General features: G+C 43.2%; 1 protein-coding gene across 14 annotated transcripts in view; it reads left to right on the top strand.

The window, feature by feature from the left end:
• The first annotated feature begins 541 nt into the window (after window positions 1-541).
• Window positions 542-9,018, top strand: part of GNB1 (G protein subunit beta 1) — a 72,942-nt gene continuing 64,465 nt past the window's right edge. For 3 of the 14 annotated variants that reach the window (XM_083513241.1, XM_083513249.1, XM_083513237.1), the window contains exon 1: window positions 646-1,437. The gene's annotated coding sequence lies outside the window, so the exon portion shown is untranslated. Of the gene's footprint in view, window positions 1,438-2,895; window positions 3,205-9,018 lie in introns of those variants that run through there. The other 11 variants (XM_083513236.1, XM_083513243.1, XM_083513238.1 and 8 more) reach the window with 8 other exon arrangements.

Here is a 9,018-nt window from a genome sequence, read left to right as displayed (position 1 = left end):
CTGGTTTTGTCTGTGAGAAAGATTGTAAGTACTGGGAACCAAAAGGTAGGGTTGCCCTGTTTTGAAGGAGAAAAAAAAAGAAAAAGAGGGCGCTATGACGGCCATTCAAAGCAAATAAAGGCAATTTGCCTCAAATTTTACCCTGGGGGGGGGGGGAAGGAGGACGTGTCCTGGAGAAAGAGGACAACATGGCAACCCTACAAAGACCACCCATGTTGCCTTCCTTCACCACCACGAAGGGGCTCCTTTTAACTTTCCCGCCCCCTTCCTTCCTTCCTAATCATGACGTTTTTATTTATTGGAAACGACTAGTGTAACAAAATCGCCTCACACGCAGCCTGTGAGAAAGGCCGGAGGTGGGCATGACCCAAAAGGAGAAAAGAACCCCAAAGCAGCATGAAGTGACTTATTTTAACTTTGATTATATTATTTTTGATTTATTTATTTATTTAAAAAGCACCTCAAACTGCCTGGTTTTCAGTTCCAGGAAAGAGGCGGCACGAGACGGGGGGAGGGGGAGGTCGAGGAGAGAGAGAGAGAGAGAGAGAGAGAGAGAGAACCCAGGCAGGCCAAACGGCCGTGCTCGGGGTTTCCCAGCCGGGCCGCAAGGGCGGGGAAGCGAGCGAGAGAGCGGGAGGCAGAGAGAGAGAGAGAGAGAAAGGAAGGAAGCAAGCAAGCAAGCAAGCAAGCGGGGAGTTGCCGCCTACCCTCGCCTGCCGCGCCCAACCCAGCCAGCCGAGACTCCGCTGCTTTCCCTATGGCCGCGAGCGGGAGCTGAGCGGCTGAGCCCACACCCACCCACCATAGCTTTTTTAAAACAAAAAACCGAGGACCGCGAAGAGAAAGAAAGAAAAACCGAGAGGAGGAGGAGGAAACAACCTCCCACACATAACAAAACCTGCCCGCCCGAGCGACTCCCTCAGGGGACCCCTTGCCCGCCCGCCCGCCTCCTCTTGATTCGACGTTCCTGTTTGGTGGTGCAGCCGCCGCCCTCCCTCTTTTCTCTCTCTCTCCCCCCCTCCTCCTCGGTGCGTCTCTTCGTGAGGAAACGGAGCGGCTGCCAAGCGCAGCGCGGGACGGACGGCGGCGGCGACGAGGCGGCAGCAGCAGCAGTAGGGGCTTCCTCCTCCCCCTCCCGGTTTATTTCTCTTTCTGTGCCGTCCCCCCCCTCCTCCATACCTCCCCCCGGTTTCCTCCTCTTCCTCTTCCTCCTCCTCTCTGCTTCCTCCCTCGACGCTGCCTCCTGCCCCGCTGGCTGGCCTGACGGACTGAATTGACTGGGAGGAGGAGGAAGGAGGAGGAGAACCGGCGCCTCTCGGCGGGGGTCTTGCGAGGGGGTCGCCCGCCCGGCGGGGAGGGAGAAAGGAGGAAAGGAGGGCGTATTGGCTGGGGGCGGCGGCGGCGGAGGCCGTGGATGAGCAACGACCGTCGAGGAAGGTGAGAGAAAGAGAGAGGAAAGCATAATATGTAGTATTATTGGAGGGGGGGCGTTGTTGTTTCGAAATCTCCCTCGCAGGGATCCGAATCACGTTCCCCCACCCCACCCTTTACAGCTTTGCTTGCCGTCCTTATTACGGACCCAGTTCGTATCCCCACCCTGAAAAAACAGGCCTCGTTCACCCCTTTCCTAACCCCCGCCCAGCCCCATGACAGCCCCTGTTCACATCCCCACCCTGAAAAACAGGCCTTACTGACCCGATCGGGGGGGGACGACCCGTCCCCATCACATACTCTTACCACCCACCCCGCAAAAAAACAGGCCTCATTCGGTTAATCCTGTAAAATCGGGAAACCTTGTTCATTTCCCCACGCCGAAAATCAGGCCTTAATCATCCCATCTTTTTAAAAAACCCAACCACCTCCCAATCACTGATCTTGTGCATGCAGTCCCGTCAAATCTCTCCGCGGAGACCCTATTCCAACCCCCCGCCCCATTACGATCTCTCCAGGCCCTTGTTAAATCACCTTAAGCCCTTGTCTTTTAATCAGTATTTTCTAAACTCTCAACATCAGCCAATCCTGTTTCTCTCCCTACGGCCCTGTTTTTTGGGTGCTCCTAACCCCCTTTCTTCCTCTGCCACCCCCGCAGAAGCCTCCATTACGCCCCTTCACATGCTCCTCCCTTTTTAAATCATTTTCTCCCCCCCACCTTAAAATACTCTCTCTTCACTTCTCCAATCTAGATATCTACCCACCCCCCCATATCATTTCTTTTTCTAAAAAAAAAATTGTTGGGGGAAAAAAGAAAAACATTTCAGTTATGGGGGACGGAGGAACCTTTGAATAAAATCCCCAATCCTGGGTCCCTCCTGTTTTAGCCAAATCATGCTTCTCTTCCCTCTCTAGCCTTCTAAAAAGAGCAATGCAAAAACTAAGAGGGAGGGAGGCTGCCCCTCCTTGAAATTCGAGTATTGCACTGATCAATTTTCCCCATATTTTCTCTTTCCTTTCACCTCATACACTTTCATCTCCTTCCTACATCATGACTTAAATCTTGCTCCTTTCTGCCCCACTTCTTTCTCTTTCACCCCTCTGTTTTTACCTCTCCCCGCAGAATTTCCCCCTCCCAGCTGCTTTAGACTGCCCTTCCCTATTACAGCTACTTCTGCTTTCCCCTCCCTTTTTAATACTCTCCCTTGCTGTTTCAAATCCTTTCCCTATCTACTCCCCTCCATTTTGCGCTCTCTTTTTTCTCTCTCCCCTTCTCTATCCTGTCCTCTCCCCCCATCTTACAATGCCATCCTTCCTGACTAGGCGAGGTGCCCTGCCCTTTTTTGTTAGGGCTGCTGACACAGGAAATCAAGAAATAACCATTTCGGTTTTTTTGCTTTCATTGTCTCCATCACTGTCCCACCCATCTCAGAACATCAGGGAGGGGGAGTGTTTTTCTGTAGCTGCTGGCCAGAGATAGGAAAAGGGTGTGTGTGTGTGTGTGTGTGTGTATTGGGGGGGGGGTGTTGAAGAACTGATTCTTTTCTGCATGCGTTGAGGCTGGAAGTGGGGGGAGGGGAAGGAGGCAAGCCAGTCCACAGAGGATGCTTGGGAGAAAATATCAAGAGAGTGCTGTTTGTGTGTGGCTGGTACTGTAATGGTGGAAAATTGATTGGGTGGAGGAGAGGAAAACAGGGTGAGATTGCTTTAGGCAACCCCTGGCCAAGGAGAAGGCTAAGAAAATGGAATCTTGGGGGTTTTCTTCTTCCTACGGTAGGAAATGGGGAGAGAATAAGAAATGCTTCTACTTTCACTGTCATAGCAGAGAGATTTAGCTGTTGTGTTTTTTTAGTTGCTTTTCTGCTTTAATAGGTGTTGTATAATTTTGCCATTAATGTCTGCTCAGGGTAGACGTTGGCTGCTGGAGAACCAGGGAGCGTGCAAATATGATTTTTGTGGTGTTTTGTTTTTTTTAAAGCAATTTAAGGAAAATTGCTTTTGTAGTAAAAGTTTTTTTTTTTTTTAAATAACTAGGTGAATTTCTAAAACCACATAATGGAAATGCTTGTGGAGACTATTGTGTGACTTTAAATAATGAATTAATCCAGAGGATAAGGAAGGATTTTATTTTATTTTTTAAATAATGTGTCAAGAAGAATATTAGAATGATATAGAGGTTATCAATTTGTCACTGTGATGAAGAACTAAAAATTTAACGAATGTGATTTTTTGTCATGATTGCCTTAGCAAAACCACTTATTCAAACACATTTTATGCAATATATATATATTTTAGCCACTTTAAACAAGGCAAATGCTGTTTCCTTAAAAAAAATGAAAGCTTGGAAATGGGGAAAGCTGCTTCTCACACCACCTATCCATGTGGATTTGGATGTGGTGAAAGAATAATACCAAAAATTGAAAGGAGGCTGCTGTCGGCATTTATGTACATAGTCTGAGGAGAGGTTTGTTGCACATTTTGAGGCTTTCCTTCTAAGCACAGGCTTGTAAATAAAGACAAACCGCTTCTGCTGGTTTTGTGAAATGCATGTTAGAAAACGAGATGAAGATGAGATCTTAATTAATCTTAGATATTAAGCATTCTCTCTTTTGTAATTTTGGGAAGAGGGGATTGAATAGGTCAATTGTTTTAGTGGTTGCAGATTATGGAGGGTGTGCTTGTTCTCTCCCCCCCCCCCATTTTTTTCGGGGAATGAATGGATCTTTTTGTGCTGGGCCCGGTAACTGCAACAAGATGGCGTTTGCAGGAAGGCAACTCTTCGTTTTCAACTAAACACAGCTTCACCAAACCAAATCATGTTTAAATTCCTTTTCTGACTTTGATAAGCTTTTTTTTTTTTTTAATTAACAGATTTGTTTTGTTGGGGCTAGGGGATTGGCAGATGTTCTAGGTTTTTAATCTTTTGATGCTTTTCAGTCTCCAAATAAAGCCGGGTGGGTGGAGTAAATAGTTTTATTGAAATTTTTACATCGTGGCATAAATACATGGGATATAGTGATGGGATCATTTTTAACTTCTCAAAGCCTCCTCATAAGAGTTTTAAACTCTTTCCCCCCCTAGAATGTTGCCACCAATTTTCTTCTACAGCAGGGCTTACATAAATCTTATACAAGCATTATTTGTAGAACTGTGTAATCTGTCAGTGTGATCACATGTGACCTCTTTGTGATGGAAAGGAAATGCAGTTCTGCTCCTTTGCCAAAAATATGACAGCTTCTGCAACAGTATTTGACCTGAAATTCTTCAGTGAAATATATATATATATAAATAAAAAATGGCATGAAGCAGAAGCTTGCTTGATTAGTAGAACATTTTCCCTGGTCTTATATATTTTTTATACAAGTTTTTACATATTTTAAGTGCTTACTGGAGTAGCTTGTACAATTGAATGAGATTTTAAAAGTTGGTAACATTCTTTATTAAAAAACCAATAGCTGTGAATGTGAATTTTAATTCGCATTCCAACTGGGTTGAAGTACAGTACTGCAGACTTCTAACTGACCCAAAGCAGATTAATTTAGAAGTGAGCAGAACATATTTCACAGTCTGTATGTTTGGAATTTTACCTACATTTGCAGAAACATTTGAAATTGCACTATTTGGATGGCATCAAATTATTGTTAATAGCTTTAAAATAATACTATCAAATTTTATTAGTTTATTTTTTATCTTACATCTGAAAGCTCACCAGGGCAGACTAGATGACATTTATTTATTTAGTACACATATCTTGCAATTAGTAAAATGCATAGTATATTTTGAGTTTAATAGTAACCCCATACTCTTTATTATGGGTTCTAATTGTTAGCTCATAACAGTGTTCTTTGCATTTGGCGTTGGGTTTGTTTTTCTGGGGGGTTGGGTCTGTTTTGTGTTTCTGCTTTGGTACAGTACATTGTAGTTGAGGCCCACATAAAGAATAGATATTTGGATAAATGCACAAGATATTGATTGACAGTTACTTGTCATTGTTGTATTTTCATGTGCACACCACTGGAATTTTGATCATGTTTTATATTTTCCTTTTTTTGCCCTTTTCTCTATGAGCAGGTGTTAAAATTACCTAAGGGCCTGTGTTCACTAGGGTTTATCCCTATTTATTCATTGCAGCTGCTAGGTCAATGTGGCAGTAGGCATTCCGTCGTGATACTTTATGTGTCTGGCATTGAGAAACTCATCCACTTACTTGGAAAAGTTTGAACTTGGAAGTTAACCATATCATTGTATGGGGACACTGGTTGATGTTACAATACCTAGGCATTATGTGTGGTGGTGGGGGGATAGATGAGGAAGTCTGAAATGTGTTCTATTAAACTAAATTAAAAGCATAAGTTAGAGGCTGCTTGGCCTCTTTTTCAGATAAAAACTAACAAGGCTTTAGTATAAGGATGTCAATTTCCGTTGTATCTTTAACAGCTAAGCATGGTAACCGGTCATAATAGTGGTTATGTAGCCAGCAAATAAATGCTGTATGTTTTGAGCAGATTGATTAACAGGAACACACATTACTGTTTTGGCTTTTAGGTCATCCTTTCTGCAAATCAGCCCTGCACATAGCTTGCATTTTGTGTGCAATAAGTTTCTCGAAGTGCCAGGAAGTAAAGTTAGGTCATTAAAAGAGCCACTAACTGTTCTAGGAGGCATTGCTGTGATTTCTCAACCACAGTTTGGAGTCAGAGCACTTTTTCTTCAGGTGAAGATTGTGACTAGTCTATGATCTAGAAATAAATTTTAAAATGTGCATTACATACAGTGAGGGGGGAAAGTATTTGATCCCCTGCTAACTTTGCCCATTTGCCCTTTGATGAAGAAATGACCAGTCCATAATTTTAATGGTAGGTTTATTGTAGCTGTGTGGGACAGAACAACAACAAGAAAACTCCCAGAAACCCAGTCAGTCAGAGATTGATATGCATTAAAATGAGTGAAATAAGTATTTGATCCCTTTGCAAAAGATGACTTAGTACTTGGTGGCAAAACCCTTGTTGGCAATTACAGAGGTCAGACATTTCTTGTAAGTGGCCACCAGGTTTGCACACATATCAGGAAGTATTTTGTCCCACTCCTTTTTGCAGATCCTCTCCCAAGTCAGTAAGATTTCGAGGCTGATGTGTAGCTACTCAAACCTTCAGCTCCCTCTACAGATTTTGATGGGATTAAGGTTTGGAGACTGGCTTGGCCACTCCAGGACCTTAATGTGCTTCTTCTTGAGCCACTCCTTTGTTGCCTTGGCCATGTGCTTTGGGTCATTGTCATGCTGGAGTACCCATCCTCGACCCATTTTCAGTACCCTGGCTGAGGGAAGGATATGCTCACCCAAGATTTGATGATACATGGTCCCGTCCATCGTCCCTTCAATGTGGTGAAGGTGTCCTGTCCCCTTAGCAGAAAAACACCCCCAAAGCATAATATGTCCTCTTCCATGTTTGATGGTGGGGATGGTGTTCTTGGGGTCGTAGACAGCATTCCTCCTCCAAACATGGCGAGTTAAGTTGATGCCAAAGTGCTTGATTTTGGTCTCATCTGACCACAACACTTTCATCCACTTCTCCTCTGGGTCATTCAGATGTGCAATGGCAAACTGCAGACAGGCCTGTACATGTGCTTTCTTGAGCAAGGGGACCTTGCGGGCTCTGCAGGATCTCAGTCCTTCACGGCGTAGTGTGTTACCAACTGTTTTCATGGTGACTATGGTCCCAGCTGCCCTGAGATCATTGACAGGTTCCCCCCATGTAGTTCTGGGCTGCTTCATCACCATTCTCATGATCATTGCAACTCCATGAGATGAGATCTTGCATGGAGCCCCAGACTGAGGGAGGTTGACAGTTATTTTATGTTTCTTCCATTTGCGAATTATTGCACCAACTGTTGTCACCTTCTCACCAAGCTGCTTGGCAATAGTCTTGTAGCCCAATCCAGCCTTGTACAGGTCAACAATCTTGTCCCTGACATCCTTGGACAGCTCTTTGATCTTGGTCATGGTGGCTACTTTGGAATCTGCTGGATTGATTGCTTCTGTTGACAGGTGTCTTTTGTACAGGTACTGTAATGAGCTGGGATTACAGGTAAGACCTCTCCCTTACAGCAGGTGTCTCTAATCTCAGCTCCTTACATACAGTGAAGATACCAGGTAGCCTGACATCTGGCTGGTTGATAGGGGATCAAATACTTATTTCGCTTATTATAATGCACATCAATCTCTGACTTGTCTTCTGGGTTTCTGGGGGTTTTCCTGTTGTTATTCTGTCTCTCACAGCTACAATAAACCTACCATTAAAATTATGGACTGGTCATTTTTTCGTCAGAGGGTAAATGGGCAAAGTTAGCAGGGGATCAAATACTTTTACCCCTCACTGTATTATGGAGTTGATTCTACAACCTCACATAATGCTGATATAATCCAACTGGTTTCATTAATAATGTCACTACATGAAATCTGTAACTGCACCTGTTTTTTGTCACTTTTCTCCATACTAAATAAAGTTTATGACTGAATAAAACATATTTTGCTATTATCTGAGGGCTTTCAGTGGAATAATCACACTTCTGCTAAAAATGAATGTAGCTTTTGCTTCCTGTATTTTGCTTCCTGCAATTGGCTCAAGTTTCAGTCCCTGGATTGGATTAAATTCTTACTGTCCGTGGATTTTGGCTTTGCATTAGTGGATTGGTAATTGATATTCTCAATTTTAATATCCAGATGTAGCCATATGGCATTCCGTATTGTTTGAGACTGCCATTAACACGAGCTTGACAGAAGAAAGAAGGGAATGAATAATTTTGTGTAGATGACAGATTTGGCACCGAAGAAAAATCCTTAGTGCTGTCATCTTCTTTCCCCTTGCCCTCAGCAGGCATAATAGGAAGAGGAGAGTTTCTAGGATAATTGGTCATTTTGAAAGTATCAGTCATTGTGAAATGGCTAAAGACTGGTTACTTTTAAACCAAATAGTCAATTATATTTGGAGCCTAGAATGGCAGTCATTGCAAATGCAAGTGACAGGGTCACTTCCCAGAAGGCTTCTAGGCAAAGGCAGAACTAAGATGACGACAAAGGGCTGAAGGAGGGAGGTTTCTGACACTGTAGAATAAGTTCAGGCACTGATGGTTTATGAAAGGTTTTGTTCAGAAAATGTGCATTGTAAGGTAAAATTTAAAGGCATTGATGATAAAGAGCGGGAAGCTATTCCAGTCATAAGGAGTAGTATGATAAATGCCATGGATGACAAAAGGGAGCTGATACCAGATGAGAATATGTAAAGGGGAGTGAAGGAAAATGTCAGGGATAAAAGAGGTAGAGAATCTGATAGTGTGTTTGGTTGAGAGGTACTGATTCAATAAGAAGATGGTCTCTCAGCAGTGTTTGTTTATTTATTTATTTATTTATTTGTTTAATAAATAAATTAATAAAATTCATATATTGTTTGATTGTAAAAACCAAAAGCAGTTTCCAAACTTTGAATGCATGGTTTATTAAATGTTGGAGAAGAATCCTACAGAGTTGATGAGAAATAATGCATCTCTTAAGTAAATATTTATTGTGTGTTTAGATGCCTGCATTTTAAA

This window comes from Podarcis liolepis, assembly GCF_965112155.1.
Source record: "Podarcis liolepis genome assembly, chromosome: 7".
Lineage (NCBI taxonomy): Eukaryota > Metazoa > Chordata > Lepidosauria > Squamata > Lacertidae > Podarcis > Podarcis liolepis.
This window is presented reverse-complemented; position numbering and strand designations above follow the sequence as displayed.